This window comes from Bactrocera neohumeralis, chromosome 3, assembly GCF_024586455.1.
Source record: "Bactrocera neohumeralis isolate Rockhampton chromosome 3, APGP_CSIRO_Bneo_wtdbg2-racon-allhic-juicebox.fasta_v2, whole genome shotgun sequence".
Lineage (NCBI taxonomy): Eukaryota > Metazoa > Arthropoda > Insecta > Diptera > Tephritidae > Bactrocera > Bactrocera neohumeralis.
In genome coordinates, this window is record NC_065920.1 from 5851806 (window position 1) to 5875286 (window position 23481).

Sequence of the window (23481 nt, forward strand, 5' to 3'; positions counted from 1 at the left end):
ATACAGTAAGCAACATTTTACTCGGAAAGTTAAATATGGTAGGGGGTCAGCTATAATAGTCTCTAATAACTGTATAGTACTAAATCCGTGGCCGACAAATGGATTTCTCCACTTTTATCTAGGTTCACGTTCACAACGCACAACTTGACCAAAATCGAAGATTCTCTTCATTAATTCATTATAAAAATTACATCCGCATTGAGTCATGTGTAAAAGTTCACGTAAGTGAGGAAAGTTGTCTGACGCCATTCACTTGCTAGTGCCCAGTAACGATTATTTTACATATGACGCAAGCAGCTCACGACTTCCGGTCCGGGTTTAAGACCCGCCTCTATAGAAAAATGAAAAGAAAACCACTGCCTCGGACGAGAGACCCCCCTTTTGATGACGACCATGGCAAACGCATTAAGGATTACGATTTAAGGGCATGCACCTGGAATGTCCGGTCCCTTAATTGGGAAGGTACCGCCATTCAAAAAGAGCGATGGACGGGACAAAGATTGAGATAAGTAGATCCTTGTGGCATCTACTACAGTGGCCATATAAAGGAGCACAAATTCCGGGTGGGATTCGTGGTGGGAGAGAAACTCCGTCGCCGAGTCCTGACATTTCTATGAACGTCTAGCCACAATCCGCATCAAAGCGAAGTTCTTCAACATATCGGAAGAGAATTGATTAAATTGATTAAAGATCTATGAGCGCATGGAGTGCACCTATGAGAGCTGCCTCCGTCACGGTATCAAAATTATGCTTGGCGACTTTAATAGTCAAGAGGAAATCTGTTTGGAACTCAATACATTATCTGAAGCAAAAATTTGCTTTCATAAGCAGCTCTAAGAAATGGTTCTGATGAGGTAAGATAAGAACAAAAGGCCTATTAAAAAGTTCAAGGAATATTATACAATATACATATCAAACCATGTCTAAAAATAGCACAAGATCAAGTTTAATGTTAATATTAAAATGTAATAAACGTGCTCATGCTTTTATTAAGTAATCTCCTCCGAAGTATTGGGAACATAAATTTCTTATAGCCTCTTTGAACGCATGCAAACGAAGAAACATTGAGCGTCTCTTTTTATTGACCTTGGAGCGTAACGCATAATCGTATGGAAAATATGCAGGTAAGCAATTTCTCATGAAAAAGTAATAAAAATTACGCACACGTAATGAATTATTCGAAAGTCATTTGAAAGCAAAGTCTATGCATTACATATGCGCATACATGATACATATATCACGTAGTAAATGTTTATGTACAGTCACAAATATTACCCTATAAATTACATAGCACCCTCACATGGCGTCAAAGTCACTAAGAGTGAACCGCATATCTGACACGCATCAACAAAGTCAAGTCGCACTTTAGACAAGCATGTCGGCATTTTGCTAATTTTCCATTTACTTTCAGATAAAAACTTTGTCCCCAGTGAAAAATTACCGGAGAGATAATGTGTTAGGTTCGGAAACGGCGCAAAAGGTAAGCAATCAATATTTACTTTTACGCCTCAATCAATAACGCCTGCAAGGCACAAAGGACAACGAGGACTCATATGCTCGAAATGTTATTACAGACAAAGTTGCTAAAGCTGTTGCGCAAAAACATATACATTAATCTTTTCACACACATGCTAAATGTATTTTATGCAAATTTTTGCCTTTTATTGGAATACGCAGTTAGTCTGCGCCTGAGTATCGCATGTCAATCAAATTGCGTTTACCTTGAAATGCTTTACAATTTGAGTATAAATTTGTCAATGAAATTACGCACAATAAGATTTATTGGAGTTTTTGCAGATATGTATATGTGCCATTATTTTATATGTCTATCAGTGTGGCTTAAGTGCTGTTTGACAGTAAGAATGGGATGTGGTATCATAAAGAGACTTGAAAGGTGGCCTTCACTTACTAAACATTGAAGCAGTTTGATATCTAATTATTCTCTGATGAGAGGAAATATTTATGTTTGGCCAAATTGGCCCAATCTACATGAAAAAATACTGTATTCAAGCTAAAAACCTTCATTAATAGCACATATACTTGTTTCGACAATGTCTGTAGCTTCTTTGAACGAATTAATGTCGCAATGTCGACCTGTTTGTCTCTGTTCGAAGGAAAATCATTTTTGCAGCAAATAAACGGAGAAAATCATGCGAAGAGAGATCGATTCCATAAGAAGGCAATGCTCTAAGCTTTTAGGGATCAGAAGGGTGTGATATATCACGAGCTTCTGAGACCTAGCGAAACTATTAATACTAATCGCTACAGACAACAAACGATAAATTTGAACCAAGCATTGATCGAAAAAGGCCAGAATGAACCAGAAGACATGGCAAAGTAATTTTGTTACACGACAATGCACCTATACAGAAAGCAAAATCGGTTCGGAATACAATCAAAGCACTTGGCTGGAAGCTACTACCTCACAAGCCGTATTCACCAGACTTTACCCCTGCAGATTACCTTTGTTTTCATGGATGGGACACGCATTGGCGGAGCAATACTACGATTTCTACGCAGAAGTCGAAAATTGGGTACACATAATACATCTGTAAAACCAACAACACCAACTCAATTTAAAATTTTGTAACAAAATATTCTCGTCAATGACAAATGACGCCACTGAGATCTCATGTGCAGATGAATATACCGACACAACAAAATATTTGCTTTACTTTTTGACACTTCAACAGAATTCAAACATACCAAATGTCAACAAAGTAATATGAGTTATAACGCTATTCAAAAGAACATATATACAGATATAAGTAAATGTAAACATTTAAATATACTAGCAAAGCGGCGTTGACCCTGCAGCACAGATAGTGCGAAGGCTAAAAGAAAATAAATGCAAACATGAATTCATGCATTTAAGGAACTACGCAACACGAAGTTAAATACGAATGGTATTTGCCATACTTGCACTATGAAAATCAAATTGATTCAAAGAAGACCTCGTTCTAATATCTTATAGCATCGTATTGCAGATAATTTTCGTTATAAGAGAATGGAAAAGTTAGGAAACAAAACCAGATTCAATAATCTCCCATATACTTTAAGCTAATTCTTAAAAATAATCGATGAGCTAAAACTTTGGCTTTATCGACTTAATTTGAGAACTCCAAAAATAATCGCCAATCAAAATCAATTACTAAATATTTCGATTAAATTTAGAAAAATAATCGATAGTATTTATTATCGATAATAATTTCCGATAAATAATCGAAACGATAGTTTGTTTCAACGATTTTCCATGAGATCACCAAAAATAATCTATTAATCAAAAACTATGGTTTCGGTAGTTATGACTTGCAAACTCGAAAAATAATCGGTATTAAAGAATTATGGTTTGTCGATTACATTTGAGAAGTCGAAAAGATACTGATTACCTTAGGTTACTTTTTTGTCGCTTAAATTTGTGCATTCGAAAAATAATCGTTAGACAAAAGCAAACGCTTAATCTATTTAATATTGAGATTAAAAATAAACGATAATCAAAAACTCAAAAACAAACGTTACGTCGGTTAAATTTGAGAATTGTAAGAAATAATCGATACTTTAAAACTATCGTCTTTTATTAAATCTGTAGACTCGAAAATAATCGATAATCATTTAGTATGTGAATAAGATGCTGAAAAAGGACCAGCCGTTTTTGAGTATTGAGAACAACAAACAAAACTTGAGTCGCTCTATTGAACTGACTTAAAAAAAAATCAGATGATTGCTTTTTGATTATTATTGAGCATAAGTCTACCCACGCTCAAAATTATTAATACGATATATGAATATACATATATATATATATATATTACTTTGTCAAAAATAGTTGTAATGTTCGCCTAGACTTTCATATATTTTATATTTTTATTTCAATATTATTCCTGAAAATTTCAACTCCTGCTGCCAAAAAAATACTGAAAACCAAATTAAATGTAAGTGAATGCATCTACAAATTGAGTTCAACAACTTTTCAGCAGAATTTCTGCTACACTGACCCTGGACTATCTACCAACTATTCAATGCAGTTGCACAAAAAACAACAACAAAACGCTAACTAAACTGTGTACTGCTTATATGAAATACATATAAATAAAGGGGAAAGTGTTGAAATTTCCAATTTGAGCTGTTGACAAGTGATTGCTCGCATTGTTAGTTGGCTGATAAGCAAAAAACGAAAAGCGCAAATACCGAAACAACAAATAAAGTGAACCGAAACTAAATTTAATACCACAACTAACATTTGCACAATCGTCACTGACACATTTTATTTTGTTTTACATTTTATTATTTGTCCAAATATGCATGCAATCGTAGTTATGCTGATAACTACATGTCTGACCACCCGCAAGCAATCTCATGTCACTCATGCATACCTACATATATAATCTTACATATACTAATTTATTTTTACATTTGTGTGTCGGCATTGCGGTCGTGTATATGCAAATTTAATGCACTCAGCGCTGCTTGCTTTTATTTAAGTTGGCAATGTCCATGCTACATACCGACACAAATACATATTTATACATGAGTTGCAGTGAGTGTGTTTTGGTTGTGTGTTTTCCAGCAAATTTTATGCTTCAAATAATTTTATTAAATTTTTGTTGGTTGACGTGCGAAAAATAACGGTGTAAGGCCATTACTTCAAGGATATGCGAAAAAATGATGAGAAAGCAATTTTCCATACAGGCGACGTCCCGATGTCAACTCACTAAGGTTAACGGTTGTCTTTTGCCGCAAAAAGAAATCGTGATACGTCAGAGAAATATATTTACATATGTACTAGTGTGTGTGCTCAGCTTGTCGAGTTGAAATATATTGTTTCTTTGACCGATTAGTTTAATCAGTAAATTTTGAGGTATACAATAATTAAAAGTGGCATATGTTCTCCAATATTTTAACTATAGAATTACAGCGATCGTATCGGCTAGATAGTCGCCGTTTTCCTAGTCAAAGATGGCCATATATCATTTTCCTCAATCATCCTCTCTCATTTTTCTTACTCCTATTTCAGTGGAGAGCCGTACCTTCCTCTGAGCAGCTCTTTCTATCATATACAAGGACATCTATAGTCAATGAAAATCTATTTAACACATTCTCTACTCAGAGAATTAAATTGTCTCCAGTGGGAGTCAATTTAGTAAATCCTCAATTTAATTCATATTTTCACCTTGGCAATAATATTCAAAAATAATACAAATAAAAAATAATTAAAAGCTAAAAATAGCATCGCATAACTTTGCATAGTCCTACTGGCTTCCATATCCCAAGTTCTACAGTTGTATAATAATTTAAGCCCACGCAATTTGAGCTGTGGGTACATTTGTGCAGTTCTTGTACTTACGCACACACAGAGAAACTAAGCCCGCTGCGCACACAACTGAAATAATCTACGTGTGTGTGCACTTATTACTGTGGTTTGCTCTATTTCACTGTTGAGTGCATACAATGCACACCTAATCAGCTTAAGTTCTTACAACGAAAACAACAAAGAGGAAAATAGTATTGTGAACTAGTTCTTTTTTTGCTACTTTTGTTGTTGTGTTGCATGCTTTTTGGAATGCTGCCATAAATGTTTTCTGCATTTCAAAAATTGTTTAGATCTGCTTTTAGCTTAATTGAATATGAGATTGCAGTTTTTAATAACTTTATGAGAAATGGCAATGCAATCAATCACTTTTCTATTAAGCCTGGGGGCAAACTATTCTATTCAAGAATGACTTAAGCTAAAAATTTTGAAATAATTATCATTTGTTTGTATATGGATTGTAATTTGAATAATTGAATGCTGAAAGGTGATTTTCTGCTATTAAAATGTGTACACTAAGATATAGGTTACTCATACGCCCTGTATGCTTATGAAGTAGAATATACAAATCAATTGTGAGGTTAATGGCAAATGAAAGAGGAAAATATAAATTGTTAAGCAGCTTTTAAAGACGCAGAGAGAAAAAAGAGAAGAGTTCTACCGAGAAAATAATTTTAATTATCTATTTATTTTTTTTAATTCACCTGGCGAAAGCGGATCATAAATGGATGATATAATTTCGAAAATTGTAATAAATGAGAACCTGTAACAGCAAGCAAAGGCAATACAGGACCATATCTGGCTTCGAAAAGCCGCTTAGTTTTCTACTGAATCTATCTTATATAGATATGTAATCTCAGAGAGGCACTCATAACTGATAAGAGTATTCTTATATAATAAGGGGTGTTAACAGACTCTTACACAATTTGTAGTAAAAAAAAAAGCTTTCACAGAAAATGAAGTTTATGAAGTGTAAGAAATGTTAAGCTTTCACGAAGCTTAAAGCTTTGAGCTTTGAAAAATGGAAGCTTTAATCTAGTGTAAAGCTTAGTAAGTAGTATTTCATAAAAAAGACAATGACCAACAAATTTGAAAGCTTTCAGCTGTAGATAACTTTTGTCTACATCGAAAATTTTGATCGACAATGTGAGCAACCTTGAAGAAACTGAAAGAAGTTTCCAGCTTTTACGAAATTTAAAGCTTTAAGCTTTAAAAATGGAAGCTTTCAAGAAAAGTGAAGATTTCATCTAGCGCAAAGACACCAAAAGACACCAACTAAAAAGTTTTAGAGCTTTCAGCTTTTGTCTATATAGAAAATTTTTTTCGTGAATATGAGCATCCATGAAAAAACTGAAAAATATTTACAGCTTTTAGGAAATTTAAAGCTTTGTGCTTTGAAAACTTAAAGCTTTCAAGAAAAGTGGAGCTTTCGTCTAGCGTAAAGCTTAGTATGTAGTCTTTCTTGAAACAAAGACGCTGTCTAACAAATTTGAAAGCTTTCAGCTGTAGATAACTTTCTTCTATAAAGAAAATTTTGATTGAAAATGTGAATATCCATGTAGAAACTGGAAGAAATTTCCAGCTTTTACGGAACTTAAAGCTTTGGACTTTGAAAACTTAAAGCTTTTAAGAAAAGCACAGCTTTCATCTAGGATAAAGCTTAATTTGTGGAAGACATTTTTATTTAAATATAATTATTTTTAGTTTCACTTGCAAGTAAAGAAAAAAGCTATTAAGGTACGATTATAAAAGAAATATGCATATTTTAGGCGTCGTCATAAGGTTTTCCGCCAATTCACTTTTAATTTAACTTACTTTTAATGCATTTTCGTCTTATTTTCTCTAGAAAATTAACTTCTCAAACGTTTTGGTCAACAAAACTCAGCAAGTAATTGTGATTTACGCGTCTGAACGAAAGCACTTTATTGCAAAAACTTACTTTAATATTTACGTCTCAAAAAGAAAAGAATATTTCTCAATAGCACTTACAATTCCAATAAATTTTTTGCAAACAATGCAAGCGAGCACATTAACATACAGATTTTGATCATAATAAAGTATGTGGGATTTTATGTTGACAAGTACATCTATTAAAGCAGCCCTTAGAAAAAAGATTCCACATAGAAAATCAAAAAAAAATCCGAGATAAACATGCAATCAAAGCATAATGCGCAAAAATTATTTATTTACCATAAAGCCAAGCCAAGCTCTTTGAATGCGAAGGCAAGCACAGACAGACAGGCCGACTGACAGACATAATACAGCAGACGTAAAAAGTTGCCGCCACAAGATAAATACGCGCAAAAAGTGTTCATATGTATTTGAGTGTTTGTATTTGTGTTATGACATTGTTAGCACTCACACTTATTAATATGTATAAGTGTATATAAGAAAGTGAAGTCAAGATAAGCGCCACCAACGGTGACCGCATTGAATCAGTGCGTTTGCATTCAAATGTCAAAAACTTTGTCATTACGAGCATATAAAATCCGTAAAATAAATCAACGAATGCGTCGCTAAGAGGTTCGTGGGAAGGAAATTGCGTGGATGCGTGACGCATGCAGAACAAAAATGAACGCTATTCCCGCTGACATTTCGTTGCTCATTACTGTGTTTGCCATTTTAATTTTTTGTTTTTTGCTTTTCCTGTTTCCTTTACTTCAGTTTGTGAGTTTGTCTTTTACTTCTCGCATTTATTTCTATTAACTTTTGATAAATTCTCAGCTCATGAACACACCAGCGCTTTATAATTTGATTAATATACATTCTCTCTTACATCACAACAACATTTCATTAAACTGGTCATATTTCTTATCACATTACATCATTATACTTTCTAATGTCATCCTTCAAGCGCTCACACTTATACCGTTATATGATATAAGAGTACAATGTGGGTTTGTAACACACACTCGCTCATTTATTATGCACTGTATGTTTATATAATTGAATGTTGGTATTAAAAACGAGCCAAAGAGCCATTTGCGCCAGCGCGTGCACATAATTGAAGAATTTAATGACAAAGTTTAGCTAATGTGCTTCTGGTTGGCACAACTGTGCTGATTTTCATTACATTTCATTTTGGTGGTTAATTATTAAGAGATTGTGGGATTTTATAGTATAGCTACTTAATAGGTTTATGTGACAGAAAGTTTTGTAACTTTACAAGAAGAGTGCAAGTGACTTCTAAAAGCCAATCAATGTCTTTTGTGAGAGTTTAATTAGAATTTTCAGTTTTTGTGTACTTATGATGAGCTTTTATGTTTAATATTTTCTTATAAATATGTATCACTGTTCTTAAGTGTTTCTGGTTATAGTAGAATGGAGGTTGTCTATAAGATTCTTTTGAAGAACTACGGTAAACAAGCTGATTTCTCTTTGCTGATGCCCCTAAAATTTCAATACATTCCCTAAAACTGTTATCTGAAGTAATCATTCTCTTTGTTTTTATTTTAAACCGTTATTTTTCTCATTTCGATTTTCAAACTATTGTATTACATTTTTTTAACTCTAAAGCAAATAAACGTAAAACTTTGAAAATTTCATTTTATAATACAAAATTTTGTTTAAAAAATTATTCAAAAAATCTGCTGGCTTTCTTCCATAAAAACATTCCTTTAACAATTGTATATTATTAATTAAAATTATACATCAAATATATTGAGCAGTCACACATGTGCCTTACAAATTCTGCATTGCTCATACGACATGGTGTACGCAAGCAATATTCAACATCTTACTGAGCATAATTGAGAAGAAATGCGTAATTATTGTTTATCTGAATTTATTAAAGATCAGATATGAAATAAAAATATATACCTTAATATCCTTTTAGTCAAAACCAATTAGAATGAAGGGTTTACTACATGATCAAACGAAATTATATTACTAATCGTGGATATACATAGATTTCATAATAAATTCACTATTATTTGTCGACCAAAAACTCGCGAATATCCAGAAATCATTGAGATTGTATGAGCATATTTTTAAAAATAATATAAATTCTCTATTCGCAAGGCATCTTACAAATGCCAAGAATATATTTAAGACACATTCAGTAATCTAATTACGATGAGTGCGGCATTTCAGAGCAGTATCTAAAAAATTGGGCGACTTGTTTAGGTATATGTATATAGACAAACTGGCAGATAGACTGACATCACTAAGTCAACGCGCGCTGATCATTTATATACATATATTTTATAAGGTCTATGACGTTTCCTTCCTTTCTTAATATACCCCCTCAGAGTATAAAGACTTCATTTAAAGCATTAGGGGGACAATAACATCTAAATGATTTCTCGAAAAAAATACTGTTACAGTTAAAACAGAGTAGAGTGTTGCCATGACAAAGAAAGATTTACTCAAGAACAGAATATCTGCTTGTTAAGAGGTTACATGGCTTTCCTCAGGTAAAAAACAGTATTTTTTCAACCATTTCTTTTGTCATATGAAAAATTAAATATTTTATAATATTAGAATTTTTTATTGTTACAAACATGCACTATTAACAGAGTAATCCTGAAATTTATGGAAAAAAAGTATTTTAAACTCGGCCATTGCGACGCTTTTTTTGGATAAAAAATGTGCCCGCGTTGGAAGGATAACTCCTTAAAGGATCATCCAAAACTTTAATTTAGAACTTGGACGAAAAAAAAATAGAAAATTGGAGTTTTGGCAAACTATTTTATAAAAAAAAATATCCGTAAAATATTGCAATCATAAATAACTTGAGAAAATTGATGAATACAGAACATGCTGTGGAATATTTTAAAAACTATCACTAAAAATTTACGCTCAAAATTAAAAAATTCTCAAAAAAGTTGCATTTGTCTTTATTTTAATATTTAAATTTCATATTTATATACTTTAATTTTGTAGTAAATATACAAGATTTTATCAAATAAATTTATTTTTTTATCATCGCTTGAAAACTAAAACAGTTTTGTAACACTCTGCCCATCAAGTTTCAATTATCAACATGAAAACATGTCAAGTGTATTAATATTCGACAGTTTTGACAGACTTGAGTGACATAAATTATGCAAAAGGAGAACAATTGGTAATTTGATGAAGGATATTTTTATTTACACCGAGTACAATGAAGTGATTTTGACACCGTTTATCAAATTTATTATACTACATTATATCATATACTGTATTCGTATATTGTATACTTGTATGTATATATATTGAAATTTATAATTCAAAAAGTTATTAATTTAATTTTTAACCTTCAATTTATTTAATATATATATATAGAAATATATGTATATGTGTATATATTTTTTTCTATTAATTTAAAAATTTTAAAAATATATATTTTTTTTTAATAAAAATAAATACCTTTCAAACTAAAATAAGCTCCCCAAAAGCTTTTTATTCGACTTAACATAGAATTGCACACACATAAGTGAATTTAGTTTTGCACATTCACACCTCTAACTAAAAACGCATGAAATCCCACACAATTTGGTTTTAGTAAACCACAGCTTATTTCAATATTAACGAAATTACAATTAAATGGAACTAAACCAAACTTTATTCAAACGTGTTTAATTAAAATTTGCATAGCAATCACTGCGCGTTAAAATATACAACCTAAATTATGTAATCACAGCGCTAAACATAGACTACATAGTATTTATATATTACGCACTTACGAATTTCAAACGCTTCATGCAGTCCAAATTTAAAAATAAAATCACATGCATCACACTAAGCCATACCCGAAACCGCAGCACTGCGTATACGCAACTTTTGCGCAGCGACCATTAGTTCAGCAGCTGCGCGTTTATTCGACATTTTTTTAACTTCACCGTTACAAAATACACATTGACGCAATAATATATACACTTCGATGTTTGTTTTACATTTATCGTTAACATTCCGCCACGCATTCCCCCCTTATGCGCACTCCACAAACCATTTAAACGCGCTTGCGAGTGTTTTTCCAATGCGTATCCTTCCTTTGTTTCGACAAATTGCATTGTCTGTATATACGATTTGACTGCCACACTGTTAGCGCTTGTTACAATTTGCTAAAAGAGATTTGTTGTGACTTTGGTTTTCACTCTCAGCTTTCATCAGTTGGCGATGTCAATTGGAAATCCAACGTAATTTTCTTTACAACGTATTTTATGCGCTATTTGTGGTTGTTGCTCCACATTTACTTAGTGTGCATTGTCATGCTTTGTGTTTTTCGTGATTTGTTATATTGATTCTCGCATATTTTTTTGATTGTGGGCTGAGTCGAGTAATGGAGTTAGTTTTTGTTTGCTTAAGCATGTGCATGTAATAGCTTGTAATGAAAAAGTTTGCATTGAAGTGAGGCAAAAGTGGCAAGAAAAGTTTTCGTTAAGTTGCTTAAATTAACAATTTGTTTGTTTCTTCATTGCTAAAACAGAAGTTTCTAATGGCAAATGCTCGTTAGTCATAGTAACTTTGAAAATTGTTTTAAAACTGTGATTCATTTATAAAAGAAGAAGCATTAACATTTGTTAATTAGCATTTCTTAGAGAGACAAGGACTTTTGAGAGTCAAAATCAGAAAGCATAGCTTTTAACTTTTCAATATATTTAAATATTTCTGGCAAAATGATTGCAAACTTTATGTTAATTAGATGATCCCTGCGTATGCCTGTGTTAACGTTTCACAAGTTCATATTTTTATACTCTTGCAACCAGTTGCTACAGAGTATTATAGTTTTGTTCACCTAACGATTGTATGTATCACCTAAAACTAATCGAGATAGATATAGGGTTATACATATATAAATGAGCAGGATGACGAGAAAAGTTGAAATCCGGTTAACTGTCTGTCTGTCGGTCCGTTCAACAGTGTGAAAACGGATTAACTCCCCATAAAACGGTACTGTTAAAAACTACGGGATAAATCAATAAGTAAATACGCCAGAGACATTGAATTTTACCACCAAGATGATACGAGCTCTATGTGAAAAAAGGTTGAATCGGACCAATACTTCCTTTAGCCCCCATATACCCAGAATAAAAAAATTTCAAACTTCGAAGTGACTTTGTACCACATATATCGGCCAATATGTGAGTTATCGCAATTAGAATAGGAGAGCTTGTTTTATTTATAACAGTATATCTTTGGGCAAAAAATAGATAAATTTGAGCTAAAACTTGGCCTAGCCCCCATATAACTAATATCAGGTTTTTCGAACATCCGGCTGACTTTACTCTATTTGAATGGTTTTACTTAAGGTATTTTCCTGCTTTTGATTATTGCAAGTTGCAAGAGTATAAAATGTTCGGTTGCACCCGAACTTAGCCCTTCTTTACTTGTTTTCCTTTATTTTTTCCTTTATTTTTCTTCATTTATTCTTTGATTTTTTTCAATTATAACTTATGTCTGCAAGTGTTTCACAAGTTCATATTTTTCTTTTTACCTTCATTTCTTCTTCTTTTTTAATTTTTTTCTGCTTGTTTTCTTATGTCTGTGTTAATGTTTCCCAACTTCTCATATTTTTATTTCTTCACTTATTATTTTATTTATTCTTGATTGGTTACTTATGTATTCTTCAAAAGCATAAAGCGTTACCTTTACCTTTTCTATAGACACTTATTTACACACTTCTAGCGAAATGCATAAATTTAATTGCAAACTTTGTATTAATTAGATGATCATGGCTGTATGTTATTTTTCTTTGATTTGTTTTTTATTATAAGTTATGTCAGCGCAAGTGTTTCACAAGTTCACATAACTTTTCTCTATTTCTTCTCTTATTATTTCATTTATTGCGAAAGTGTTTCACTAGTTCATATTTTTTATTTCTTTATTGATATTTTATTTACAAAATTCTTGTTTGGTTATTTATCTGTGCCTTAGTGTTTCACAAGTTCATATTATTTATAAAAAATCTGTTTTTTTCACCTAAGTTTTGGAAGCTCCTAAGTAATATGAAAATATTTATTTAAAGAATTGATATCAATGTCAAGTATCAAAATATCAAGCGCCTAGCTTCTAAAAATCATATTTGTCCACAAAAATTTATAAATAAAGTATGCATAAATTTTAATTGCTTTTATTCAATCAAATTTATCAAAATGGTATCCATATGCATCCATATATACTGTTCTTTAAGGTCTGTTCACTAACAATCAATCAGTTTTTGTCTGATACACTCACCGAGCGCTTGGCATTTTCCAATTTCTGTCAATCAAATCCAAGCACATATGTATGTATTTGTACGTCCACGTCTTCTACCCATACATAAATATGTCAAAAGCTCTGGGAGACTAGTGAGCGTATATACAAGCAGACGAACTGAGGGTCTCCGAAATTTTCTTCGCAGTATTAGAAACTTCGTGTCAAACTTAGAAAAACATTTTTTGAAGTTTACATATTTACGTATTAGTCTTTTTTTGAACTATTTGCTTGTAGTGGTACTGTTCAGTCTATAAAAAAACCTTGTACATTTGTGCTCACTAAGAAAATACTAAAAAAAACTACACTAAGAAAAAAACCTAAAAAAAATCTTTAAAGAAATTCAGTGCTGCCCACTATAGAAATTACTAAAATTACTGGAATGCGTTATTTACAACCATAAACTGCATTACATTTTTCCATTTACCGCTTCGGCTAATTAATCAAACTGTGCATGGCAATCAGGCATGTGTCAGCATATTATGCCTATCCACAAGCGATTAGATGAACACTTGTGTGGCAGCTTGACTGGGTGCGGTCGAATGCAGAAAAATAATTAAATGTTACTCATACGCCGTGTATGATCAACTAACACCAGCTGCTATTATGTCTTGAGAATATGAGAGGACTACATACATATACTATATACACATATACATATATTAATATGCAGTAAACTTATACACATTTATATACCTACAGACTTGTGCAAAATATTTGCCACTACATGCAGGCATTTACCAGGAAATAACTCGGTACCAGTGTACTCTAACCAGCTCCTACTAATATGGTTATCTTACTCCCACGGTGCACATGCACACATACATATATTGGTATACAAATTTGCATATATTACACGAGTGATGAATATTGCCTTTAAGCATCGATGAGTTAACTGGCAATTAAGCTGATAAGCAATTATTTGCGTAGCACTTGATTGCCAGTTGAATAGCGCAATTTGAGAGTATGATGGGGAGCACAACTTTTTTTATTGCGTTAATAACTGTCATAATTATTTGCTTGTGCTCACGAGAGGATGAGCACACATGAATGTGATGTGCGTTTTAAATGATGATTAATGAGCGGGATTATTTATTTTGTGGTTATATAAATTACATATTAATATAGTATATACATATGTAATGTGGAATTGCATTCAAATGAAAAGGTGAAATTTAAAGCTTCATTTAAACAAAAAAATTAATTCGGGGAAGTTGAAAAAAAGTTACAGCTGTTCAGAAATGAGTGAAAATAAAGAAGAAATTCGCTATGTTTTGAAATTTTTGTATAAAAAAGGGAGGAATGTCACGCAAGCTATCAGTGAAATTTTTGAAGTATGCTGTATCAGTTCGTGTAGCACAACAATGATTCGCTCGCTTCCATTCTGGAAATTTCGATGTGAAAGAAGCACCTCGCTCTGGTCGATCAATCGTTGAAAAAGTCGATCAAATTATGGAAAAGATTGACCAGGGCCGTCACATAAGCAGCTATGGCATCGCTAAAAAACTTAACATCATCATCAAACAGTTTTGAACCAATTAAAAAAGGCTGGGTACGAAAAGCAGTTCGATGCTTGGGTACCACAAGAATTGTCTGTGAAAAATTTAATGAACCGAATTAACATCTGTGATTCTTTGTTGAAACGAAATGAAATCGAACCATTTCTGAAGCGAATGGTAACAGGAGACGAAAAATGGATCTTATACCACAACAATGTGCGAAAAAGATCATGGTGCAATCGTGGTGAAGCTCAACAAATGGTCTCAAGGCAGGATTGACGCCTCCAAAGGTTAAGCTGAGTTGCTCCAGCCTGGTCGAACGATTGATTCTACATTTTACTGTCAACAACTAATGAGATGGAAGCAAGCAATCGAAAAAAACGGACAAAACTGATCAGCAGAAAGGGCTTCGTCTTCCATCAGTACAACGCTAGGCCACACACTTCTTTGATAACTCGGCAAAAACTGGGAGAGCTTGGCTGGGAAGTTTCGACGCATCCACCATATAGCCCTGATTTTGCACCATCGGACTACCATTTGTATCGGTCAATGCAGAACTCCCTTAATGGAGTAAAGTTGGCTTCAAGAAAAAGCCTGTGAAAATTACTTGTAGCAGTTTTTTGCCGAGAAACCAGAAAAGTTTTACACTGATGAAATAATGTCTCTAGCGAAAAAATGGCAGAAAGTGGTCGGCCAAAATGGTACATATTTGGTTCATAAAAGTTCATGATAAATTAAAAAAAATAAGTTGAAGTTTGATTAGAAATACGAAAAGACTTTTTACGACTTTTACGACCCTATAAAATTGTCTCCCAATGTCTTATAAAGTTAATCGGAAAGCCATAAATCATTTGATACATACAAATTATCAAATAATTTTATATGAATATCTATGTACACATCATTTTAATTAGGATAATGAAGATAAAAACCGATTTTATAAACGTTTGGAAGGTAATAATAGCATAACGATGTGTCTGTTCTTTGATCTCTAATGTGTTATGGTAACCAATATTTCATTTGCGGTTACGAAACGATGCCAAACTTGCCCAAACTTATAATGAGAAAAATATTTATTCAGATAGAAGTTGAATCAATGCTTCAACAGAAGATGAATTGGTAGTCAATAAGCGGAAATATTATTTATGTTTCAAAATACCCAAAAAATCAAAACGCTAAAACCACAATTTACGCAACTAAGCTGTTATAAATACCACATAATTCACGTGATAGCCTCAGGAGAAAAGTTCAAGGTCATTGCTGTTACCACGCACTCATTTTCCCAACATCATGCCTATATACCTATATATATATGTAAATGCTTCATCTACATTGATGGGCAAATATTATATTATGAAAGTAAATGAATATTTTCCCACATTTTTGCTGTTTGCTAAGCGCAAATGTATGTATATATGTGTGTGCTAATAATTTCCCAAAGCCTCGCGTGTGTGTGTGTAGATTTTTGCTTGCTCGACATTTATTGCAAAACGTAAACATTTTCTGCCAGCCAACAGGCAAAAGTAATTTTCCAGCCATGAGCGAAAAATGCTGAAACAACTTCACTTCTTCACACGTGCTAAACATTTCTGTAGCGATTTGCTTTTTTATTGTTTTTGCTTGGCTTTCCATTTTAACAGCCTCCGCTGGCGATCAAATGTGAGCTTGGCAAAGGGTGCGCATACATTTAAGTAAATTCATACACGTTTATATAAGTATATACAAGTGTATATATAATAGCGCACAAAGTGATTTGCTTAACACAAAGCATTTATGACTTTTGTGGGTGTGTATGTATGTGGCGCTATGATTGCGGTCTGCCACAACATGCAATCTCAATCTGAAAGCGAACGATTTTACTTTCTATTGAAGCTGCTTGGAATAAATGAATATTTCAATTTGTTTTGCAAGTGTGGACAAATGGTTGAATGATGGAAGGACTGCATGTGACCGGTTAAATTGTTATGTTTGAATCATGCAGTGGTTGTACAGGGTGAGAGAAATAACTGATAGGTGCTTGCTTAGTGCTGAAAACGGTTTTTGTAAAAAAGTTTGAGAATCCCTTTGAGAATCGCATTTGTATCGATGGAAAACTTTCTTCTTCTTGGTTCAATTGCAATTTTCATCAACTAACATTAGCAGGTAAGCCGTTAAATACTTTCGATTCAATAGACTATGAAGGCGGTTCGTTAATTCTTAGACTCATCGCCCGATAGCGTCACTATCGCCACAGAAATTACTACATAAATCACGTCACCTCAGGACTATTATATTTCAGTCTGAGACTGTTGTCAATATGTGTTTCCATATAAATGTAAAGAGAAGCGACAGTCAATCTATTTGACTTCAGCGCGCACTTCCTCCGAAGAAGGCGAAGACGGTCCTATCGACCGCAAAGGCTTTTCCTCACGTATTGGGGATTTCTTAAGTCATACATCGACTATATGAAGAAGGCTTCTAGTATGACGAAACACTGGATGGCAGTCCAGCATGGAAAGCAATGGTGGGCAGTCCAGACAATAAGCATAGCTAAGGGACTGTCGGCAAAATGAGTTTCCATATAAACCAAAGTTAAAGTGACAGTCGAATCAGTGGACTTTAGTGGTGAACTTCATCCGAAGAGGGCGAAGACGACCCTATCGACCGGAAAGGCTTTTCCCCATGTAAAGTCTCAAGACATACATCAATTAATATATGGAGAAGGCTTCTAGTAAACCAAAATTTTGACTTATTTCGACATCGAAATACTGAAAATATATTTGGCGAAGAAAAACTTTTCAAGCATAACAAAGAGCTCCATTGAGCTCCAGCGTTGCCACGAGAAATTTAGTCGAACAAGCTTACGAATTGTTGCCCCATACACTATATTCTTCGAATTTGGCCCCGTACTACTCGTTTTTTTATCCAAACCTGAAAGTCACATGTCGAACAGAAATTTTAATCGAACACTAATTTACAGAGCTTTAGATAGCACAGTTTTCAGACGAGTTAAATAAGTCGGAGCACCGCAGGATCAAATGTATTGATCTAGAAGCACCAATAAATTGCCATTTTTCCAAAATTGTCCTTCATAAATACTTATGCGGCCACTAATATTGGTCTTAACAGGAATTACAATACCTTCCCATAACAATTTATTTTTTCCTCTACTTCAAAACAACAATCACAACAACAACAACATTAACATCAGATTTCGCCATAAAAGCACTCGGAATGCCTGGACGATCTGGCTTCACTTTCAACGTAATAAAATTTAATCCTTAAAGTTCACCTAAGAACAACAACAACATTTTCCTACACACAGTTTCAGTACACTTTATTTCCCTAACCTAACCTCAACTACACTCTTATGGCCTCTTTAACCTTAACTTCTGTCATAGCTGCTCCTTCTGCTTAAACTATTCAAAGCGGTGTATCGATTTTCTACAGAAATTCCTGCCATTTCTGCTTTGGGAAAACAAAAACCAACTGTCGTTTTATGAACGTTGTTTTCTTGTTTCGCAAGTTGTTGAGCGGAAAGTTCGAAACTTTCAATGAAATTCAAGAGCAAATCACATACATAAAACTCATGAATAATTCAAGCAGCAATCCGCAAGACTACGACTGTCAAAGAATTGTGTAAATCACAACAAACACAACAAATACGTGCAATGATAAGTAGGCGGTAGGCTTACTTCGATTCACAAATCTAACTGTACAAATAGTGCTTGTGTGTGGGTGGCCTTATGCTTGGCCGCTCAATCGAGCCCACGCATTTTTGACATTGAACCGAGTATTGGCTAGGATCACTACAAATGTCTTTACGTAGATACTTATATACATTTTTATACGTATCAGCAGATGAGTATTCAACAAATTTACTTAACTTTTATTAGACTCAAACAATTTTTTTAGACACTATATTGAAGTCCGCTGGTCTAGAGATCAGCTAACTTCAACGAACTCTTTAATTAGTTTTCAATAGCCAATGATTATGGTATTATATAATAGAGAGGATTGGTGAGGGAATCAGAGTCTTAGTGGAAGCAACTACCCAGAACGCTGATTCCTCTTAAATTTCCATGAATTCAACATTTTACTGATTTTGATTGGACCTCTCTTCTTATTTCTGGAAGAATATAAATGTTATGATTTTTTCCCCGTTGGGATGGCATGGGTTAGCCAAGTTGTCGTCGACGTCCATGAAACGTACTGTTTCGACGGAGTCAGACCAAAAGGGAGAGGGGTGTTAGATGAGTGGGGTTGGTAGAACATGCAAAAAGGTGGCCAGTGTCATGCGGAGACTCATTGCATGCAAGAAATATATTGCATATGTCGGGGTCCATTCTGGATAAGTAGGAATTTAAACTACTACAGTATCCAGAACGAAGCTGCGCAAGGGTCACTTTTGTTTCTAGCGGCAACTCGAGCTCTTCGTTTGCAATGGGTGGTGGTTTGACTCCGAGAGGGAGTCGGTGAAGATGTTGAAGGCTCCACTGTGAATTTCGGTCAGTGCTTGTCGGAAATTTGTTGCGTCCGAAGTCTGGTCGGCGTACTGTCTAATGTCATCGACGTAATTGAGGAATGTCCAGTTGTTGCTCCTAGGAGGCGGTTCCGCTCCAAGCAGGTGACTGCAGGGGTAATTCCTGCGAAAACATCCCAGCAGGAACTGCCTGGAGAGTAGTTCATTATGTTCCTTAACTAGCAGCATAAGGGCCTCACTACATACATATGTAGGTGTTCAATAGGAGACATCAGGATAAATCCTGTCGTAGTCTGGAGTGCAGTGTTCTGACGAGTCTGAAACTTCTCATTTGAGTTCCATTGTATCCAGGCGACCATATTGGTGCGGCGTAGTTGAGGACCGGCCGGCCGATTACATTGTAAGTTGCCAACATCGTTTCTTTGTCGTTTCCCATGTTCTGCCGGCTAGCGACTTCAGGATTTTGTTGCTGGTCTGTACCTTGACGATAATCGCGGTCGTATGAGGAGTGAAGGAGCCTAGACTATCAAAAGTTACACCCAAAATCTTTCAGATAACTTTTCTACAAATTATATACCGTAAGCACTTGAGGAGCACAAAGCTGTGAAGGAAAATCATTTTGCTCAAGAGGGTATGATTAGAGGAATTTTTTAAATATATTTGGACAACTTTTTTCCATAAAATTATCCAACTTTCTGCAGTAGTCCAACTTAGTGCCAAGGGCTTACTCATTATTGTGGCTATTTTAGAAATTCGTAACTCTCAAAGTCATGAAGTAAGTTGCGGTCCTCAATATAAAAAATATCTATGAAATAGTCATTCTGTCTGAGAATACCAAGAAATAAAATTTATCAATAAATGGAAAACAAATAAGTGAAAAAAAATGTATTTACTTTCCCTTGTGAATAAATCAACGAATTAAATCTAGCGCCTGAGAGCCCAAACTAAGCTTTGCTGCATAAATTTTATTTATTTACCTAACTGAAAGTGCTTGAAATATAATCCCTAACACAATAAATGTATATATAAATAGCCAGCGATATTCTATTTTAATCATTCGCTCTAGTACAATCGGCTGCCAACAGGTGTCATGTTACTCATACGCCCTGTCGTAAATGCAGACAGGCTTTAATTACAAAACAATGCACATACAAATAACGGCAATAATCTATGTTATTAAGCATAGTGACACTAATCTTATCTGACTGCGTTTGGGCTTTTATTATTTTGTTTTGGTTTTATTTTTGTTTTTGTTTTTCTCTTTCTCTTCTTCCTTGTCATTAGCGCACGAAAGGGACACATATTTTACAATTGTCTGAGGAAAAGACATTAAACGCCAGCCATGCAAGCTCTTGTGGCTGGCATTTAAATAACAACTTTCATTAATAGACGCGTAGCTAGCTAACTGTACTCATATACATACACATACATACATATGTCTTGTACGTAAAGGAAATGCTATAAATTGAAGCAGGACCACAATTAAATTACGAGCAACAAACAAAGTCATTAAAGAAAACAACAACAGAATAGTAAAAGGGAAGGGAATGAAAGGGAAGAGAATTAAGAGGGGGAGCGTAAAAAGTGTAGTGTGTTTATCAGTGGCAAATTTAAAAGCATTTAGATACTTACGGAGTTACAGCTGAAGCAACACACACACCTCCACAGACGCTGGCTAATAACGCGCCTGTTTATGATGCTTTTTATTATTGTTTTTATTTTACTTTATTGGTAGTAGTTTTTAAGATTTTTTAGTGCACGTTCTACTTAGTTTATCATATCATCTTTTTTACTTTCTGCTTTGTTCTTTGTTCTTGTAATAACTATCACGTGATATAAAAAAATATTAGATATATAAATAGATGTTTAAAAAGTGAACAAAATCACGAATATAAATATCTTAAAGACCAAAAACAAACCTACCTAGCATACAGAGCCAGGATCCAGAGCCAACTAAAGCAAAAACTCAAAAAGGCATTAAAAACTCTAAACATAACCAAAAAATCCCATTAATGTTATCTAAAATAGGCTAAAAGCTACTTTAAATAATCCTCTTCATCTTTATCATTAGTAGACGACAGTCAACCTCAGCAAGCAGTCTAAATCCAAGCTGTCAGTATTCTATTGGAAATGCTTTGAGGTACTTAGCTGAGCTGAAAAGGGTTAACTACCAGATAATTTCGATAGATATTTGTCTGATCCGACTATGAGGTAAGGTTTTAACACGAAAAAACCTCTGTCTTCGTTGTTTTTTACCGTTAGGTGACCTCAGGCACAACATAAAAATATAAAGCTTCGAAACAGGTCGTTACAACAACAACAATCTCATCAAAAATATAATAGTCTAGACTCAAAAATCTGCAAGAACATATGACAACTAAGCCACTCTCTTCAAACAACTTTAATTTGACCCTGATTATTATCAATTTTCTCGTGATCACAAATATCTATTCAAACCAGTCACATTCAATTAGGATTAACGGAAGGCTATACACACAGAAACATGAGTTGAAATTGTAATCCTCCAAAACTGGATTCTCTCTTTACCACTCCACTCTTTAATGACTGCACTACTTTCCAATTGAGTTAAGAGCCAATGCAGATTCCATTACATTTCATAGACACAAAGTCAAAGTGCCATTAAAACTAAGCTGTCGGCGAGCATAAAAGCCGTTACTTTCACAGCAACACGAAAAAAGGCGCCGCCAAAACAAATTTCTTCAGCGCACACTTTGCACTCACACACACAGATACAATGAAATGGAGTACAGGCGCTGAAGATTTGGCTTTCATTGCTTTTGTCACAGCGTTATTATTGAATTTCACTCAAAGAGCAGCACATGCTGTTGAACGCCATATGCCGGCGAGGCAGAAGCTACAGAGTCTATGACTGAAGCTGCAGTTGATGCTCGGTAATTCAAACGATGAAATTATGCCATTAGCGCATCCGGAACGAAGTCATAATTGCTACAACAGAGAGCTTGGTCGAAGATAAAGATTGTGAAGGAAAAAGCGGTGGATTACTGAGGGCGGAAAGTAAATAATGACAATAGGGAAATAATACTTTTTTAACATACTCAATATAAAAAAATAAAAATATTAAAAAAAAAATTATTTAAATAAAATTAAAGTTTTTTTTTCCAAAATTGCAGAAACTCTTCTATCAACTTCTTTTTCACATTTATTTCAAAAATTCATACTATTGCTAAACTTTTTATACGTTTTTCTCTGTTCAAATAGTTTTAATAATTTATGTAAGTTGAATTTTTTAATTCATCTATTTCCTATAACTCCATCTTGCTGACATTAATTATCACTTTCGCAAATTAATAACGATTTTATTCAGAAATCATAGATAAGCACTTTTTATGATTATTTTAACGGTAAATTTTTATCAGCAATTTGTCGACCTTACGCCAACAAGTCTCAAATGGAACTAAATTTTTATTATCCTGTCGTCTACGGCTATCAACTCCAAAATGATAAAAAAAGCTTAAAAAGAAAAGCTCATACAACTGCATTCTGAGGGCCGGCATTCCGCTGAGCTTTCTTTACATCGCTCAGCAAGCACCGAGTGTTTAAAAATTTTCGATGCATACATTTGGGCGCACAACGGCAGAATAAAAGAGAGATATTTTAAGTTAGCGGTAATTTATAACTGAAATATTGTCACACAAAAATATTAAAAATAATATATAAAAATCTTAAAAGTAATATACTATGCATATGTGTGTATATATGTATATATTATATATAATTATAAAAATTACATATTCATAACTTACATTATATATATGCTGTTTTATTTTTTTAAATGTATACATAATTTTATTTTATTATCATTTTTTTTATTTTTTTTTTTTTTGTTATTATTATTTTTCTTTATCATCAAATTAAACTTTTGAATATATTTATTTTAACGTCTTATTGTCGCCAATTACCAACATTCTCCATCACCTGGCACACCCTGTTCGATCAGCTGTAACCGATTAATCGGAAATAAGCGGCAGCACAACTTGTAAATTTTGTGTAGAGAA

General features: G+C 33.7%; 1 protein-coding gene and 1 long non-coding RNA gene across 2 annotated transcripts in view; one reads left to right on the top strand and one right to left on the bottom strand.

The window, feature by feature from the left end:
• Window positions 1-22870, bottom strand: part of LOC126753198 (dual 3',5'-cyclic-AMP and -GMP phosphodiesterase 11) — a 171862-nt gene extending 148992 nt beyond the window's left edge. Inside the window, exons 1-2 of the mRNA XM_050464442.1 lie at window positions 22645-22870; window positions 21077-21267 (exon numbers count right to left, since the gene is read on the bottom strand). The gene's annotated coding sequence lies outside the window, so the exon portion shown is untranslated. The remainder of the gene's footprint in view (window positions 1-21076; window positions 21268-22644) is intronic.
• Window positions 1-23481, top strand: part of LOC126753206 (uncharacterized) — a 123540-nt gene that overhangs the window by 46917 nt on the left and 53142 nt on the right. The window lies entirely within an intron of this gene.